The following is a 19,198-nucleotide window of genomic DNA, read 5'->3' on the forward strand; positions in this document are numbered from 1 at the left end:
TGGTCTAGATTAATCATCTAGAACCTTCTTTATAAATATCTATCCTACCACTACTTTCTAAATACTTCTAGATTGTTCCATACAACTCTTCATACTTTTATATCAATCCACACTCTTCTAGAATATTCTATGATCTTCTAGAGTCTTCTAGAACCTTCTAGGATATTCCAGGAACTTCTAGGACATTCTAGAACGTTCCAAAACCATCTAGAGTATTCTCAAACACTCCAGAAAACTATACAAACACTGTTAAATCTAACCTTCTAAAAATTTATCGTGACAATCTGCCTTCTATTTATACATGCAAAGTGTCTTCATTTTTAACCTTCATTTATTAGATTTTGTCTTGTAAAGTGATTCTTTTAGTATTAAAAAAGATAGCCACCTAAGACATATGTGGTCATCCATCTTTATCACAATATTTTTTGATATCTTCTCTTTGTATTTGAATTGAGTATTTATACTATTAAATTTACGATAAATAGACATTTTGAATGTAATTAAGACTTGATTTTAAGTGGAATTTCCACTTTGTATGTTTGTATTAGAAATTTGGTTTAAGGAGTTGAACTATTTGTTAACACATAATTCAAGAGATCGTTCTTGCTACTTGATTTAAACTAATTTTTGAGGTTGAAAATTATTTTTTTTTATTGACAGAATAAAATATTGTTATTTTAAAAAAATTTATTTTAAATAACAAGCTTAAATATTTTTATAAACACCTTTTGAGATATACTTTATATAATTATTCTAAGATCCTTAAAAGACTTTAGATAAGTTAAATGCGAATCAAAGATATCTAGACAGAATTTAAGATAATAATAAAAATGAACCTCTTAACTAAAATAAATAAAAAATATATGAAATATAAAAATTAAGAGTTGCGATATACACTGATTCAGCTAAAATGCTTACATTCAATTCTAAAAAAAATACGAAAATTCTATTATTAAAATAAATACTAAAATAATACCTTAAATAAATAAAAAAATTAGAGGATATTAGAATTTATTATTTTTTATTATTAATGTTTAAAAATGTGAGATAAAGTATGTTGTTAGATTATTAAACTAAAGAAACTATATTAAAAAAATTAAGTTAATGACTAAATAATAGCTAAAAATAAGAAATTCTGATTGCCTTAGTATTTCTCTTAAAATACAATGTAAGAGGATGAACTCCAAACAGTTATAGAAATTCGGAAGAAAACCAACTTGGGTTGACAAAGTGGTTAGCTCATTCGTCCACTTAAACAAGTGTTGGGGGTTCGAATCCCGCCTTGTGCATGTAGCAACCCATTAGCCAGCAGCAGACTCTTAAATGGAGCTCAGATCCGTGACGGATTAGTCTTAGCTTGGACAACAGTACATTATTGTCAAAAACAAAAGAGAAGGGTAATTTAGAGATTGCTGCTTTGCTGGAGTCAGATATCAGAAAAGAAAGAAATCAAAAGGAGGACAAAAAAGGGAAAAGATTTGAGTCATTCATGGAAATTGCCAAAAATATATGACTCAATCACATGCAAACTACAAGTTGTACATAAACTCCACTGTTTTTACTGTTCTTTTTTTTTCTCTCTCTCTTTTAGGTGATAAAACATAATCTCCGGCCACTATCAATAAAATGCAAACTAGAAATTGTGCATAACCTCCATTTCATAGTATGAGTCAGTGATTTGCTGCCCCATTGAATACATGTGGAGAATAACCTTATATTATGCAGATAACACCATCTTCTTAACCACTTAGACATTACCATTCATGATTTATAGAGATAATGCAGAAATGAAACTCAAATCATTAACTTCAACATTCACCTTCACATGTGCGGGTGAATCAAGATCACTGCCGTTGGAACCTTCAGAAAATGCAGAGTCCAGTGATTTTCTTGACCTTTTCATCCTTTCTTGGAGCACATGATTATTGTTGAAGAGTATTTTGGTGTCAACAATGTGCGGAAAGTACTTGCTAATAGAGGTGACAAACTCTTCAGAAGTCCCATTGTTATCCTTCAAGTGTTTATTAATTGAGATTAGCTTTGTTTCAAGAACACGTTTAGCCATCCAAAGATGGCAAATTTTATGCTAATAACACAATAGTTCATAAACGTGTTATCCTTCAAATGTTTAATTGAGGATTAAGCTTTGATTCAAGAACATGTTTAGCTATCTAAAGATTCTATACTAATACAAGGTCATTTCAAGTTTTCATTTAGTAGTAATCAAAATTCAGTCGGTTAACATGACCATTGCCTTATAGTGTGGAAAAAGTAATTCGCTTCCAAATATCATTGGCGATTTAGAACACGCATCACAATTTTAAGGCAAATAGAGAAAAAAAAAATACAGAGATAATATGACAAATCTTGAAAGTTTTTTTGATGACCTGAAATTTTCAATGTATAATATTAATTTGTTCTTCTTGACTTTGCTCCTGTAATAATCCATCACGCCATTTACTGAATTTGTTTTTCTGCTTCCCTTTCTTGCTCTCTAGATAAATAAGATATGAGCACCGCTAGGGAGACAATAAGATATGTATACAATGTATACAATGGGCTGTTTATTAGGCCCAATTAATATTAATAGAAAGAATTAACCAATTAATAACCCTAATCCTATTATGGCTGTTTAGTTTAACATACCACCCAATTTCTCATATTTACACTTTTTCCCAAAATCACTCAACCCTTTTGCTTACCATTTTTTTCCAACCCCCCCACCCCACACCCAAACCCTCCCAATATTTGCACACACCTGTAACGGCGCAGAACCCAAACCCTTCTAATCTTTGCACACACCAAAACCCTTTTGCAACCGAGGAAGGACACCCATCAACCCATTAATCCTCATCGTTGGCATCAAGGATGGCGCCCTCTTGGTCCTGAACATCCCGCCGTATCTGCAACGGAGTCGCTGGGGGCGACGCCGCCGACCAGGAAGGCAACCAAGGAGCGCTCATCCACGAACCGAGCAGCATCAGAGTTCTCATCGTGTGGGCGCTTTCCTCTCCTATCAACGGAGCAGCCGACCCGAGAAAAAACACCCACCTGCTCGTCAACACACCGTTCACCGAAAACACAAAAAACATCATCTCTAGAAGAATCATATCCATCCAATTTAAGTGGGTTTTGTTGTTCATTTTTGGATTGGTAATCGCTGTTGCATGTTTGAATGTAAATATATTTTGTTGATTAAATCACTTATGACCCATGGTGAAAAAGTAGTGGTTGCTGATTATTATCGCAGAGACTTTGGAGTATGTAGTTAGTTTATGATCTTGATATGCTTGTTGATTTAATTTTGGCGCGGGAAAGGTCGGAAATATTTGGGATCGTGTTTGTATAGCAGTCAAAATTAAATCTTTTTTGTCCCTTTCCGTGTGGACCATGTGCATGCAACGTGACGTATACAGGCTGAGCATTGTTGAAAATGTGTTGATATTTGTTGGATGGTTACTTTAATAGAATGTTGGATGGTTACTTTAATAGTATATTGGATGGTCATTCTTCAAATTTTTTTCTAGTGTCATCAATTTCTAATTAGTGATGTGTTCCTAGTGCCACTGCAACCAAAGAATTAGCTGAAACTGTTGTTATTGATTTGTAATAAGGTTAAAATAATTTTCATAACAGGCTTGGAGCGTTAGATTTTTAAATCCGGACGACAAAATTGCATTTAGGACACTCTAACAAGGTATTAGATGCTGTATGGAACTAAGGAAAAGTTTGGTGCACTTGAGGTGCAACTAGTGTGGTATGCTGTTGTTATAGCTTTTTATCTCATTTATAGATGCTGACAAAGGGCAAATTGTGAGGTTTGATCTTTATATGAAACATGCTATAATCTTTGTGTCCAATGTTTTCCTAAATGAACTCATTTTCTATTATATGTTTTAATTAAAGCAATATATTAACCCATAATTCAACTGATTATCATGATTACACTTGGAAGAGAACCTGCTATTTAACCATTCGTATATGCTTCTTAGGCCATTTGTGTCCTTGTTTTTACATTATAGAAGATGATATTATTTACATAAAATAAACTATTTTGCATAGATACCTAACTCACTCTTTTTTAATATGAATTTTCTAGTTTTATGCAGAAGAACTAGTGCTTCTTTATGCTAGTACATGCACCTACATATTTTATTCATTCCAGGTCAATTTAAGACTAATAAGATTCTGCACTATTTTGTTAACTACTTTACTCTAATATATGAAGATATCATACCTTTGTGTAGATGATGATGAATCAACCCATCATTAATGTGAATGTTAAGACTAAAATGGTAGGGAACATGAAAGAAGCGTGATGAACTTGAATTGGGCTGAACTGAAGTGATTACTATTCAACAAACTTAATTAGTAAACAATTTTTTTTATAAAAGTAAAGCTAATACTACCATTTCTTTGTTGGATTGGTGGAATTTTACCAGATTGAATTATGCACAAGATTGTCTCAAGCATCTAAGTTAGCAGGGTTTTGTATTCTACTATACTTCTGCTACCCAAGATTTTCTTTATATGAAAAATACTATAATCTTTGTGTCCAATATTTTTTTATTCGTCTGGATACATAAGTATGATATTGTCGTTCCATATAGCGTCCAATGATTAAGTTTACATCAATTGCAATGTAGTATAATGCTATTATTTACGTTATTTGGCTGCAGTTTACCGGCTTCTTTTGTAAGATTTTACGACTCAGATTGCCGGCTGAATATTGTGTGTGTAAATTATCACCGTGCTCAACCAAACCAATCCCTAAACCGGCCGACGACACACTCAGATGGGTAAAAAGGTATCCCATTGATTACATGAATAAATGAACATAGTTGGTTATTTTTTATGAAAATATGCTGATCCTTTTTTGTTTTGCCAACAGAAACTAGTTGAGACGCGATGCTCACCCTGCTACATTAACAATTTATTTAGCCATTTGGAACGACATAATGAGAAGGATAAGTTAGCGGAGATTGATGCCATTAACAATTGAGTGATCGTTTTTGAATTTTTTATGTCACTATATATATTATTCGAGCATTTTTTTATTGTTAAATGCTCCTGGAATTGATTTTGAGAGTATCTTGGATTGTTGTCGAAATTGAGGGTAGAATGAGAGTCGAGTGTTATAAATGAGGGGATTTTATTTTATTTCTTTTCCTTTAATTAATTAGTACTTGCAATAATACAGCTAGTTGAAAACAGCAACTACACCAGACTTAGCAAAGACAAACCAATCTCTGAATAGTTACTACTACGAACATTTGTTTAATTATGACTTTATTCAAATTTTTTGTTTTCCAAGGATGAATGACTTGAATTGGTCAAGCATTGCCCTCATGAAATTTGACCTTGTGCCAAGTTAATGTGATTCTTTTTGAACAGATGCAATAGTAAACTTGGGGATGAATCTGAAACCTAACAATCTCTTGTACTGTGATTGTGAACATCTAGTTATATGTGAAAAGTGAACATCGAAAATCATACAGAAATGAACATCCAGTTCACTACTACGAATATTTGTTTAATTTTGTCTGTATTCAAGGATATATATTTTTTGTTTTCCAAGGATGAATGACTTGAATTGGTTAAGCATTGCCCTCATGAAATTTGACTTTGGGCCAAGTTAATGTGATTCTTTTTTAACAGATGCAACAATGAACTTGGGGATGAATCTGAAACCTAACAATCTCTTGTACTGTGATTATGAACATCCAGTTATATGAGAAAAGTGAACATCTAAAATCATACAAAAATGAACATCCAGTTGGACCTTCAGATACCCACTAAATGAACGTGTTTAAAAAAAAACCTTTTGCAAACCACGATAGTCAGTTAAATCATAAATAACATTTATTACATACATTTAGGAAGCGAAGAATAATAGAGACAAATTAAAATTAAGTAAAATTATAGAGACTTCCAAGTAGTTTTAGAAAAAAAAATACAAAGTAAGATTTGAAGTAAAATATACACTTTTTCTGTGAAAAAATTAAAGGTCTGATATTATAGTATTATCCATTAGTATTTTTTTATGCATATGATTTGCTAAATCACATTTGAATAGCCATAGTTTTTACATGCATATGAATGTGAAAGGCCTATGATCATATGAAGAAGCTAAGCAAGATGATAATAACAATAAGGAAAATAAAGTGAACTAGAGGATTTACATCATTTCGCATAAAGTAATTAATTCAGTATCAGTTTCATGAACTAATGCTAACAACATTACAGTGCAAGAGATCAAAAAATACATCATTTGAGGACTAATCCATCCTCCATATTCATCTTCAAGTGCTTGTGGAAAATCAAAGTTGTTTAGTGTCACATGTGGTTGGATTCCTACTCAAGGCACAAAATGGATAAATCAGTTTAAGAATCAGAACTGACTACAACTTTGTTCTGTTCTGGAAGTAATTTTCAAAGTATGGTTCTACATAAATTAAGAAATTCATATGAAACCATTGCTGATCAGTTCATTGATAAGATTGTTGTAGAACTCTAATGCCTTGGGATTGATAGGTCCTCTACCATCTGAGAACAAAGAAAATCACAACTTTTAAATGCATTCAAAAAAGCCTTTAATAAAGACAACTTTGAGTCTTATATACTTGGAATCAATCTTGACCAAAAAATGGAGAATCTATAGGCTTCAAGGCCTGTTTCCACCATGAGCTTCACATCTTCCTGCATTATATATTCCCAAAGAAACAATTAAATTGTTAAAACTTTTTTCAGAACTTTCAACAAACAGGTGAACTACAAGCAATGCATTATCAGAATAGCAGGCAAAGGAATATAAATTGAAGCTAGGGCCATGTCTATCCACCTTATATTTGTGGTATCCATCACAGGCTACATCCCCATTTTCTTCATACGTATCACCTGTTAATTACAATTTAAGAATAATGCATGTGTGCAAAATTAAACAATAGATATACTTGAACCATTTTTTAGTACTAAGAACCTAAAATGTAAAAATCATAAGGACTAATGATTAAACTGTTTTTATATTATAAAATTACTCCGCACCATGAATTTAAAACCAATACAAATATGGTTAATTGAAGAATATCATGTTCCATCCAAGTAATCAATTAACATACAATAAAACACTCCACTTGCACTAATGATGAACATCTAAATCTTATGGAAATAACCATTCATTATCACTGATTCAACAAACCATTCTCACCTTATTAGACTATTCACCGTCGGTGACAAAATGGTCGGGAGCGTTTTCATGCGATTTCGATGAATTATGAATAGCAACGGAGGATGGAACATGACACGGCAATTGCACCCCATCTACGAACTACCACACGGTGATGGACGTATACTCCTTTATTTTGTACCGTCAATAGACAGGGGAAGGTACACGCCGGCTGCGACGGAGTCATCGCAGGTGGAGTTGATGCGGTGCCGCCAGAACGAGCCACACGATCAGAATGCACTGCTGGGTGTTCACCGGTGCGGATTTTGACGTCAGACGGAACGACTTCCGGTGATAACATACGAGCCAAGAAGAAGATGAGTTACTACCGCCAGTGAGAGGGTCTGCGTTTTTGGTCTGTCCTCAGACTCCTCACCGTTGAGAGAGAGATGGTCGTGATTTTTGTTTTCAAATAACTGCATCCTAATTTTTTTTGAAATTCAAATTAGAAAATCTTTATAATTAATGATTGTACCCATAATTTAATTTTAATTTTAATTAAACTCCATTGTATACATTGTACAATAAGAATATTGGCTCCTCATACTTTTTCATAAGATATTCCTGACATTATACAAGTGCGCAAAATTCTCAAACCACAGAACTATTAAAGTAGTGAAGAATTATGCATGTAGAAAAATTGCCTATTTCAAATAGAGAATTCTTGAAAGTCAGCATCTTTTAGTATTTTTGGCCATCATTGACTAGCATAAACACCAAGTTGCCATTTTAAAAATTTATATGTAAATTCTGAAAAACGTGAATACAAATTGTATTGATTCATGGGTGCAAAATGTATTGATTCATATTTGCAAAACTCTAATAAATATAAGTGCAAATTATATACTTCATGTATGCAAAACGTCAGTAAATATGGGTACAAATTATTGCGGCTAAGTGCTGGCAAAGAATAATAATATTTGTTGATCATGTAACATTGTTTTTTCAAAAATTAATATTAGAGATTTTTTTATGATCAACAAATCCAAAATTCATCCAAATAATTGATGATGACAAATATTAGATTATTGGGCTAATTACCCAATTAGTTTTGATTATTTTGGTTGAGTGATGCAGGCCAAAAATCAATATATAGCTACAGCCCAAATAAATGGAACAAATATCTTAAGCTTTCATAGTGTAGTACACTTATAAATAAAGCCCAAATTAATTTAGAACAAAGAAAGAATATTGCAGCAGCCTAATAGAAAGAAAATCAAACTAGAAACAAAGTGGGCTACAAATCACTAAAAGCCTAAGGTTGATAAGCAATAGAATCAGTTGGGCTGAATGGAAACATATCTAACCCAAGCCCAAGTTAATTCTACCAAGCTTCTCTACAAGATTGAAGTCTTCACTCTCTCTTATTGCTTCGGTCAGCAACAAAACACAAGAAAGAGAGCTTCATCCTTCCTACTCATTTCAACAGAGAAGAAAGAAAGAAAAAGCTTATTCAGAAAGCAAATGTCTAATCACCCAATCAATCCATATTAAACTAAGTCAGAAATTAAAAGGTGATTTATTTCCATTTGCATGCAACTTACTTTCTTTACTTCATCTCAATTCTTCTGCTTTACCATTTTTGGATAAATGGAAAAAGTGTTCTCTAATAATCACTACTATGAATCAAAGGCTAAAAATTATTTCTTGAGAACAAAGCACTTGCTCAATGGTTCAGATTCAAGTTTACCTTTGAAACTTTTATCTTTGCTTATCTAAGGCTTTCGGTCAAGCAAAAAGGGTCTATTCTAGCATTCTATTTTTGGAGGTAAATGGAAGAAAGTGAAAGGATATGATGGTGAAGCACACAGCTGGAGGAGTGGACTCAGAGGAGAGCAACTCAGCAACATGCAAGGAGATACAAAAGAAGATTTCTCATCATTCTGAAGTAAGGAGAGATAACCAGTGTATTGAGGTTTTGTTCTGAGAAGTGTTATCTGAAGAAGTTCATCAACTTGGACAATACTTCCTAGTCAAAAGGACATTCCGCCAGAATAAGGAACTAAATCAGAGGCTAGCTAATCTGGTTCATCACATAGCATAGAGGCTGTTGAAGCATTAATCTCCTTCATGTTTTACAGATTATAATTTTCTTTTTAATGTTTATCTTTCTGTAATTTCTTGAGTGAAAAGACATGATGAGAGAGCTCAAATAAAAGCCAATGAGTGAAAGAGCCTGAGTGATATACTTGAGAAAAAAGCTTAGAGTTATTTCAGATTTCTTTAGGTAAATCTGTGTCTTGTATCTTGTACCTGTGAGGTATCTTTTTCTTAGTTGGGTTAGCACTAAGAGTGAAGAGTTAGGTATTAGCATAACCAAGTCAAGTTAGGTCAGAACTTGAGTGTGAAAGGATTGTGTCAATCCTGTGGAATTGGTGTATGTAATACTTTAACTATAGTGGAAATTCCACTACTGTTGTGGTAGAGACTGGACGTAGGTTGCATTGCACAAGGCAACCAAACTTGGATACATGATGGTGTCAGCTTCTCTCTTCATTGCTCTGTTCTGTTTTCTGATATTCATGAGACAAAATGAAATTGTCTCATAAATTTTCCGCTGCTGAATTCAAAGAGATTCAAATTACAAGTTTGTTTTAAAAGGTTTATTTCATTAAAGTAAAAGAAGGTCATAGATTCAGCCCCCTTCTCTAAGCCTTCTACAACCTTCAATTGGTATCAGGAGCTAAGGTCTCAAGAATCAAGCTTCACCGCTTGGAGCAAAGATCCAATGGCGAACAATTTGGGCACAACCATAGTTGCCTACACCCTCACTGAAGGCCAGTCAAACAACAGGCCTCCTTTCTTTAACGGAAAAAACTATGCCTACTGGAAAGAGAGGATGAGAATCTTCATCCAATCCATTGACTACAACATATGAAAGATTGTTGTGAGCGGTTCCAAGATTCCAATAAAACAAGTGCTGATGGAGTGGTGACTCCAAAAGAAGAAGCTAAATGGAATGAAGACGACAAGAAGAAGATGGAGCTGAATGCTAAAGCTACCTTCTTCACTGTGCTATCAGCTTTGAAGAGTACCGAAAAGTGTCTAGATGCAAGACAGCCAAAGAAATTTGGAAAAAACTCCAGGTTACACATGAAGGCACTAAACAGGTCAAAGAAACGAGGATTGATATGCTGTAAAAAGAGTACGAGATGTTTAATATGAAGGATGGAGAAAACATTGATGAAGTGTTTGAGAGATTCTCAATCATAATCAACAACCTTGATGCTATGGGTACAAACTACTCAGAACAAACCCTAGTGAGAAAACTCCTTAGAAGCCTCACAAAAGAATGGGAAACCACTGCCACTGTCCTAGTCGAGAGCAATAATCTAAGTCCTATAACCTATGATGAGCTGAGAGGAAAACTCCTTGCCTATGAAACTACACACACAAACCTGGACTCAAAGAAAAAGGGAATAGCACTCAAGTCAAAAATAGAATTAAAAGAGAGTGAGTCTAATGATGGTATTTCAGATGATGAGCTTATATTTTTTGTTAGGAGATTTAGAAGGATAATGAAGAACAAGGACAAGTATAAGGGTTCAAACTCAAAGGAACACAAGATGGAATTGAGCAAGGTGACTTGTCATCATTGCAAGGAGGCTGGACATTTCAAACTAAACTGTCCGAAGCTCAAGAAGGAGGAAAAAGGGAAGAAAGAAAAGAAGAGAATGCTCATGGTAGCTTGGAAAGATCTTGAGAATGACTCCAATGAGGAAGAAGATTTTGAAGGTGAAAATAAAATCTGCTTCATGGCTGGAAATAATCATCTTGATGAGATAAATTACTATGATTTGTCTATAGATGATTTACATGCTATAATTGATGATGTTACACTGAACACCTTAAAACTGTTGGATAAGTACAATAGATGCAGATTTAGAAAGATGTATTAAAAGATGAAAATAATTTTTTGAGAGAAAAGGTGAAGGAAACTGAATATGCTTTGGGTATTATTATTGAAGAAAACAGATTTCTAAAATCTGAACTTGAAAAATTAAAAGGAAAGCACATTGTAGATCCTTCTCATGAACTTATTGCTGAAAATGAGAGACTAAATAAAATGGTTAAGAGGCTGAATGGTGACTTAGCAAAATTTGCTCAAAGTTCTAGTAACTTGGACAAATTACTTGCAAGTCAAAGACCATTGTTTGAAAAATCTGGTTTAGGTTATATAACTAAGGAAAGTGCAGTTTTTAATGATTCCTTTATAAAATTTGTGACATCTTCATAAAAAACTAAATCTACTTCCAACAGATATGGTCTTGGAAATGCTTCCACATATGAGGGGGAATCTAATGAATTTTGTACTAGTGAAACTGAGCCTTTTTCAAAAACCGAAACAACATCAAATAGGCCAGGTCTGGGATACATTTCGAATAGGGAGATTGCTTTCAAAAATTCACCATTTTACAACAAAACCTCATATTCGAAAAGTCCAAATATTCCAAAAAATTCTAGTTGGAACATTGCAAAGAGGAACAATTTCAATAAAAATCAGTTTGTCAAAAGAAGAGCACCTCTTTGAAAAACCAGAAAATTCCATTCCTTTAATCTTTTCCAGCATAATAAATCATCTCAGTTTCAGAAATATGCATTAGAAAATCATTGTTTAAATTGTAAGAAATTTGGTCACTCATATTCCTAATGCTTCATTAAAAAAAGAATTGTGGGAAACCAAATTTACAATGTTGTGTGTGATTTCAATGCACTTGGGCAACCAAGATGGATTAACTTCAAAGGATCCAAATTAATTTGGATACCTAAGGTTACTTGAAATTTTCATGCAGATTTACCTAGCATCCAAGAACAAAAGGGATATATGGTACTTAGATGGTGGATGTTCAAGGCACATGACTGGAAGGTCAACTTACTTCATCAAACTAAACAAGTATGATGGAAGTTTTGTGACCTTTGGAGATGATGGAAAAGGTAAAATAATTACTGTTAGAAAAGTAGGTAATAATCACTCTACTTTAATTGATGATGTCTTTTTGGTAAGTGGCTTGAAACATAATCTTTTGAGTATATGTCAGCTGTGTGACCTAGAATATTTAGTGACTTTCAAAAGATTTGAATTCTGTGTGGTGAATGAAAAGACCAATGAAGTACTTTTTGTTGTTAAGCGTTGTAATAATGTGTATGGACTTACCCTTGATGAACTAAAGGATCAAAATGTAGCTTGTTTTCATTTTAAAGAATCTGAAAAGTGGCTATGGTACAAGAGATTGGGCTATGCAAGTATGTTCCAAATAAACAAACTTGTAAAGAAAGGATTAATAAGAGGTCTTCCTTTGATAAAGTTTGACAAAGACATCACTTGTGATGCATGCCAAATGGAAAAACAAACAAAAAGTTCATTTAAACCAAAGGAAGACATCTCTACTAAAAGGCCACTTGAATTGCTACATATTGATTTATTTGGTCCAACAAGAACTCAAAATCTAGGTGGTAAACATTATGGTTTAGTAATTATGGATGACTATTCTAGGTTTGGTTGGGTCTTATTTCTTGCACATAAAAATGAAGCCTTTTCGGCCTTAGAAATCTTTTGCAAGAAAATTCAAAATGAAAATGATTTAAAGATCTCTTCTATATGAAGTGACCATGGAACTGAATTTGAAAATCATTTATTTGAATCCTTTTGTGAGGAATTTGGAATATCTCACAACTTCTCTTGTCCAAGGACACCACAACAAAATGGTATTGTGGAAAGAAGAAATAGAAGCATTCAAGAAATGACAAGAGCTATGCTTTGTGATAGCAATGTTCTAAAATTCCTTTGGGCTGAAGCGGTTAACACAGCTTGCCACATTTTGAATAGAACCATCATAAGAAAATTTTTGAAGAAAATCCCTTATGAACTTTGGAAAGGTTATCCACCAAAGTTGGATTACTTGCACATCTTTGGATGCAAATGTATTGTTCTCAATAACAAAGATAATTTAGGAAAATTTTATCCAAAGGCGTATGAGTGTTTATTTGTAGGATATTCCACAACTAGCAAAGCATATAAAGTTTATCATCAAGATGCTAGGATTATTGAGGAGTCCATACATGTTACATTTTGTGATACTAACTTGGTGCAAAGTGTTTTGGAAGATTGTGATGCAGGGAATCAAGCTCAAAAGGACAATGAAACTGCACAAAATCATGAAAATGAAAATTCTGGACAAGCTGAACCAGAAACTGCAGCTGCTGAAAATCAATCAAGAGACAATTCCATTTTGTGTCATGAATCTGAAGGAAATCCTGAAACCAGCATTACCCAGAATCCCTTGGTAACTGAATCTGCCTCCAAGTCCACCAGACCTTGTGAATGGAGATTCTTAAAGAATTATCCTGAGGAATTTGTCATTGGGGACGTCTCTCATGGAGTTAAAACTCGGTCTTCAACTAGAAAGGCAAATAAAGGAACAAACATTGCCTTTCTCTCTCAAATGGAGCCTCAAAATGCCAAGAAAGCCCTTGATGACCCTTCTTGGGTAAAGGCAATGGAAGATGAGCTTCTTGAGTTTGAGAAGAACCAAGTGTTGACATTGGTTCCAAGGCCGAATGGAAAGAAAGTGATCGGCACCAAGTGAATTTTTTAGAACAAGCTAGGAGAGGATGGTAGCATTACAAGAAACAAAGCAAGGCTAGTGGCACAAGGATATGGCCAAGAAGAAGGAATAGACTTTGATGAATCCTTTGACCCTGTTGCCCGAATGGAAGCCATAAGACTTCTCTTAGCCTATGCTGCCTTTTGTGGTTTTAAATTATATCAAATGGATGTAAAATGTGCATTTTTAAATGGTGTGATTGATAGGAAAGTGTATGTGGAGCAGCCACCAAGTTTTGAAAATAAAGAATTTTCCAACCATGTTTTCAAATTATCAAAAGCTCTCTATGGTTTGAGACAAGCTCCTAGAGCTTAGTATGAGAGACTTAGCACTTTTCTCTTGAAAAATGGTTTTCAAAGAGGCACCACAGGCACTACTCTCTTTATCAAAAATTCTAATGATTCTTTCATTCTAGTCCAAATATATGTTGATGACATTATTTTTGGATCAGCCAATGAATCCTTTTGTAATGAATTTGGAAAACTCATGACAAGTGAATTTGACATGAGTATGATGGGTGAACTTAATTTTTTCTTTGGGCTATAAATTAAACAAACTGAAAATGGTATTTTCATTCATCAAGAAAAGTATGCCAAGGAACTAGTTAAGAAATTTGGTATGGAAAATGCCAAACCCATGGGAACTCCCATGCACCCTAATTCAAAATTAGACAAGGGAGAAATTGAGAAAGATGTAGATGAGACTAGGTATAGAGGAATGATTGGCTCTCTTATGTACTTCACTTCTTCTAAACCCGATATTGTGCAAAGTGTTGGAATGTGTTCAAGATTCCAATCTAAAACAAAAGAGTCTCATCTTTTTGCAGTTAAGAGGATCATTAGATATGTTCATGGCACATCCAATTTTGGTCTTTGGTATCCTAAGATTGATGATTTTTCTGTAGTTGGTTATTGTGATGCAGATTTTGCTGGTGATAGAGTTGATAGAAGGAGTACATTAGGCTTATGTTGCTTCCTTAGAAAGTCTTTGAAAGTTTGGTCAAGTAAGAAGCAGCTAACAGTGGCTTTATCCACTGTAGAGGCTAAGTATATAGCTGCTTCTTCTTGTTTTTCTCAGCTTATGTGGTTAAAAACACAGCTTGCTGATTACAAATTAAATGCTAAAAACATTCCCTTGTTGTGTGACAATATGAGTGCCATTAATATTTCTAAAAATCCAGTTTTGCACTCTAGGACTAAATATATTAAAGTGAAATTTCACTCAATAAGAGAACATGTTCAAAAGGGGGATATTAGCATTCAATTTGTTAAATCAGAGTAGCAATTAGCTGATATTTTCATTAAACCACTAGCTGAGAATAGATTTTGCATGCTTAGGACTAGTCTACAAATTTTAAGCTGTGATTCATTGTTTGAGCTTTGCTGATGTGTTTGTTAAGTTTGTGGTCTCATAGGTTTGGATGAGACAATTCTGGGCCGAAGAAGAACCATCACTCTGAACTTTATCTTCTGGGCTCTGAACCTTTTTGGAATAGAGTTCTGAAATTTTTTTCTAAGATCACTCTTAACTTGCTGCAATTGCAAACCTATTCATGAATCGTGCATGTCTTTTTTTTACATTTCTCATTATCATCATTTCAATTTCTGAAAAAAAAAATTGCAACTTCTGTTTTAATTGTGCTAATGTCTTGTTTGAGAATTTTGGGTTGCAGCTCAAAGAAACATTTGTTGGATAAGAAATGAGAGATTTGGATTTTGTAGTGTAAAAATGGACATGGACCATGCTTGAATCTTATTACACATGTAGTTCCTTTTGTTTTCTAAAACCTTCAAGTGATATGAAACTCTTTTTGGTCCTAATGAGTTTTTACCAAGAATTTATCTTTGTACATTGTGAGTTTTGTTATATAACTATGGTGTTGCTGGTTGAAATATGATCTTCATTTCTCTTCCAATTTTTTTTAAGACGCAACATTTAGTTCTTACATGCCTCTAAGACACTCTTTTGCAGGTTCTATTTTTGTTTTATTTTTCTCACCTTGATAAAAAAAAGGGAGGGAAGAAAAATGCATATATGAGACTTGATAAGACATAAGACTTACTGTGATTATTGGATATTAGTTTTGATTAGTCTTGTGTTTGTTAATTGACTTGTGTTTATGAACTGAAACCTATTTGACTTGTTTGTGAACTGAACTATTGGATGACCTGTTTGTGAACTGAACTTGGATGACTTTAAGTCATTTGAACTTTATGTTGTGCTGGTGAATTGTTACTTACATGCTACCATATTTAGCAATATGTGCTTGTATGGATTATTATACTTTTGTGCAACCATAGAATTATAGATAAGCATGTATATACATTGAATTATTGTGTTGGAATTATTGTCTGTGTCCTCAGGTTAAACGATAAGCATACATTAAGGGGGAGCAACTAATATAAAGGAAAAGGAGAGCACATCAAGTTAATATGGTATCATCAAAGGGAAGTATCTAAACCTTCTGTTGCAGTATTTTAGTTCATTTCAAGTTGCAAATTTGAACCTTGCATTAACTCTTCCACCTTTGATGAAAAAAGGGGGGGAGTAGTTGTATGTATGAATTGAATTTAGTAGCATATGAATTTTGCTAATTTTGCTGCTGCATTTTGCTAATTTTGCTTCTGCTGACTGCTGTGAACTATGACTGCTTTACATGATTTGTTGCTATTTTGCTATTATTAGTCATTGATGCTCTGTTCTACTAATTTTGCTGCTGCTGTGAACTATGGCTGCTTTATATGATTCGTTGCTGTTTTGCCCTTATTAGTCTTGATACTTTGTTTTGGTTAAAGCATGAACAGTTTCTAAAATGGATACTTGTTAAAAGTGCTGACATGAGATGTTCAGTATTGGGTTGGATTTGTGTTGCTGGTTGTATAAACTCCTTTAGTCAAGTTGAATTGTGTGTAGATCTTTATTGTGCCTTCTATAAGAATAATATAAACAAGAATGAAGAGAAGAGCATAAATCTAGGGGGAACTACTCTTGAAAAGGAAAGGGGGAGCAACACATAAGCAAGTGACATCATTCAAAGGGAAGTTTCTCAACTCAATTCAAATTCAATTCCTTTGGTTAATGTTTCAATTATGTTTGTCATCAAGGGGGAGATTGTTGAGTTAAGAAATTAACTAACATAATTGATGATGACAAACAATAGATTATTGGGCTAATTACCCAATTAGTTTTGATTATTTTGGTTGAGTGATGCAGGCCAAAAATCAATATATAGCTACAGCCCAAATAAATGGAACAAATATCTAAAGCTTTCATAGTGTGGTACACTTACAAATAAAACCCAAATTAATTTAGAATAAAGAAAGAATATTGCAACAGCCCAATAAGAAGAAAATCAAACCAGAAACAAAGTGAGCTACAAAGCACTAAAAGCCTAAAGTTGTTAAGCAATAGAATCAGTTGGGCTGAATGGAAACATATCTAACCCAAGCCCAAGTTAATCCTACTAAGCTTCTCTACAAGATTGAAGACTTCACTCTCTCTTATTGCTTCGGTCAGCAACAAAACACAAGAAAGAGAGCTTCGTCCTTCCTACTCATTTTAACAGAGAAGAAAGAAAGAAAAAGCTTATTCTGAAAGCAAATGTCTAATCACCCACATCAATCTATATTAAACTAAGTCAGAAATTAAAAGGTGATTTATTTCCATTTGTATGCAACTTACTTTCTTCACTTCATCTCAAATCTTCTGTTTTACCATTTTTGGATAAATGAAAAAAGTGTTCTCTGATAATCACTACTGTGAATCAAAGGCTAAAAATTATTTCTTGAGGACAAAGCACTTGCTCAATGGTTCAGATTCAAGTTTACCTTTGAAACTTGTATCTTTGTTGATCTAAGGCTTTCGGTCAAGAAAAAAAGAGTCTGTTCCAGCATTCTATTTTTGGAGATAAATGGAAGAAAGTGAAAGGATAGGATGGTGAAGCACACAGCTGGAGGAGTGGACTCAGAGGAGAGCAACTCAGCAACATGCAAGGAGATACAAAATAAGATTTCTCATCATTCTGAAGTAAGGAGAGATAACCAGTGTATTAAGGTTTTGTTCTGAGAAGTGTTCTCAGAAAAAGTTTATCAACTTGGACAGTGCTTCATAGTCAAAGGGACATTCCGCCAGAATGAGGAACTAAATCAGAGGCTAGCTCATCTGGTTCATCACATAGCATAGAGGCTATTGAAGCATTATCTCCTTCATGTTTTATAGATTGTAATTTTCTTTTTAATGTTTATCTTTTTGTAATTTCTTGAGTGAAAAGGCATAATGAGAGAGTTCAAGTAAAAGTCAATGAGTGAAAGAGGCAGAGTAATACACTTGAGAGAAAAGTCTAGAGTTATTTCAGATTTCTTTAGGTAAATCTGTGTCTTGTATCTTGTACCTGTGAGGTATCTCTTTCTTAGTTGGGTTAGCACTAAGAGTGAAGAGTTAGGTATTAGCATAACCAAGTCAAGTTAGGTCAAAACTTGTGTGTGAAAGGATTGTGTCAATCTTGTGGAATTGGTGTATGTAATACTTTAACTATAGTGGAAATTCCACCACTGTTGTGGTGGAGACTGGACGTAGGTTGCATTACACAAGGCAACCGAACCTGGATATATGATGGTGTCAACTTCTTTCTTCCCTGCTCTGTTCTGTTTTCTGATATTCATGAGACAAAATAAAATTGTCTCCTAAATTTTCTGCTATTGAATTCAAACAGATTCAGATTGCAAGTTTGTTTTAAAAGGGGTTATTTCATTAAAGTAAAAGAAGGTCATAGATTCAATCCCCCCTTCTCTAAACCTTCTACAACCTTCAGTCCTCAACTTTCTCCCTAATTTTTCGATGTAACAAGAGAGTGACTTACTCAATCTCACTTATTTAAATTATGGTTTCATCACAAAACCAAAAAGTGCTTTGGCACTTCTCTAATCACTTTATATTGACTATAATAATTTATGAGGTATGTATAATTTTTTTATTTTAATTTATAAGTAAACTATCATTTCTACCCACGAAAATTTTAAATACGAACAAATCTACTTATAAAAAAAATTAAAGTTGTACTCATAAAAAATAGATTATGTAAAACAAAATTATTCAAATACTAAAAAATCAACTAAAAATTTCAAATTACCCTTCTCTTAACCCTAATCTCAACCCCCTACCCCCGAATCTCAACCTTTTTTTTTGTTTTTAGTTTCACCACCTCCTTCATCAACAACATCTCTTCCACCAACCATCAACCGCCAAATCTCAATTCTCCCATTATTCTATACATATCACAAAGAATAATACAAGTTAAGATAAAAAACCAAGACAAGTACTCATCAATCACCATCATCATTTTTTTCTAAGCCTTATTATGAATCATGAA

At 33.6% G+C, this 19,198-nt stretch overlaps 1 long non-coding RNA gene across 1 annotated transcript; it reads right to left on the minus strand.

Moving 5' to 3' along the window:
- Nucleotides 1–6,300: 6,300 nt before the first annotated feature.
- On the minus strand, nucleotides 6,301–6,643 carry LOC130963658 (uncharacterized). Its single transcript, XR_009079816.1, has 3 exons — nucleotides 6,624–6,643; nucleotides 6,475–6,546; nucleotides 6,301–6,354 (listed from the first exon to the last, which is right to left on the minus strand). It is a non-coding gene; the product is annotated as an uncharacterized LOC130963658 (long non-coding RNA).
- Nucleotides 6,644–19,198: the final 12,555 nt, after the last annotated feature.

Source organism: Arachis stenosperma, chromosome 1 (genome assembly GCF_014773155.1).
Source record: "Arachis stenosperma cultivar V10309 chromosome 1, arast.V10309.gnm1.PFL2, whole genome shotgun sequence".
NCBI classification, from domain to species: Eukaryota; Viridiplantae; Streptophyta; class Magnoliopsida; order Fabales; family Fabaceae; genus Arachis; species Arachis stenosperma.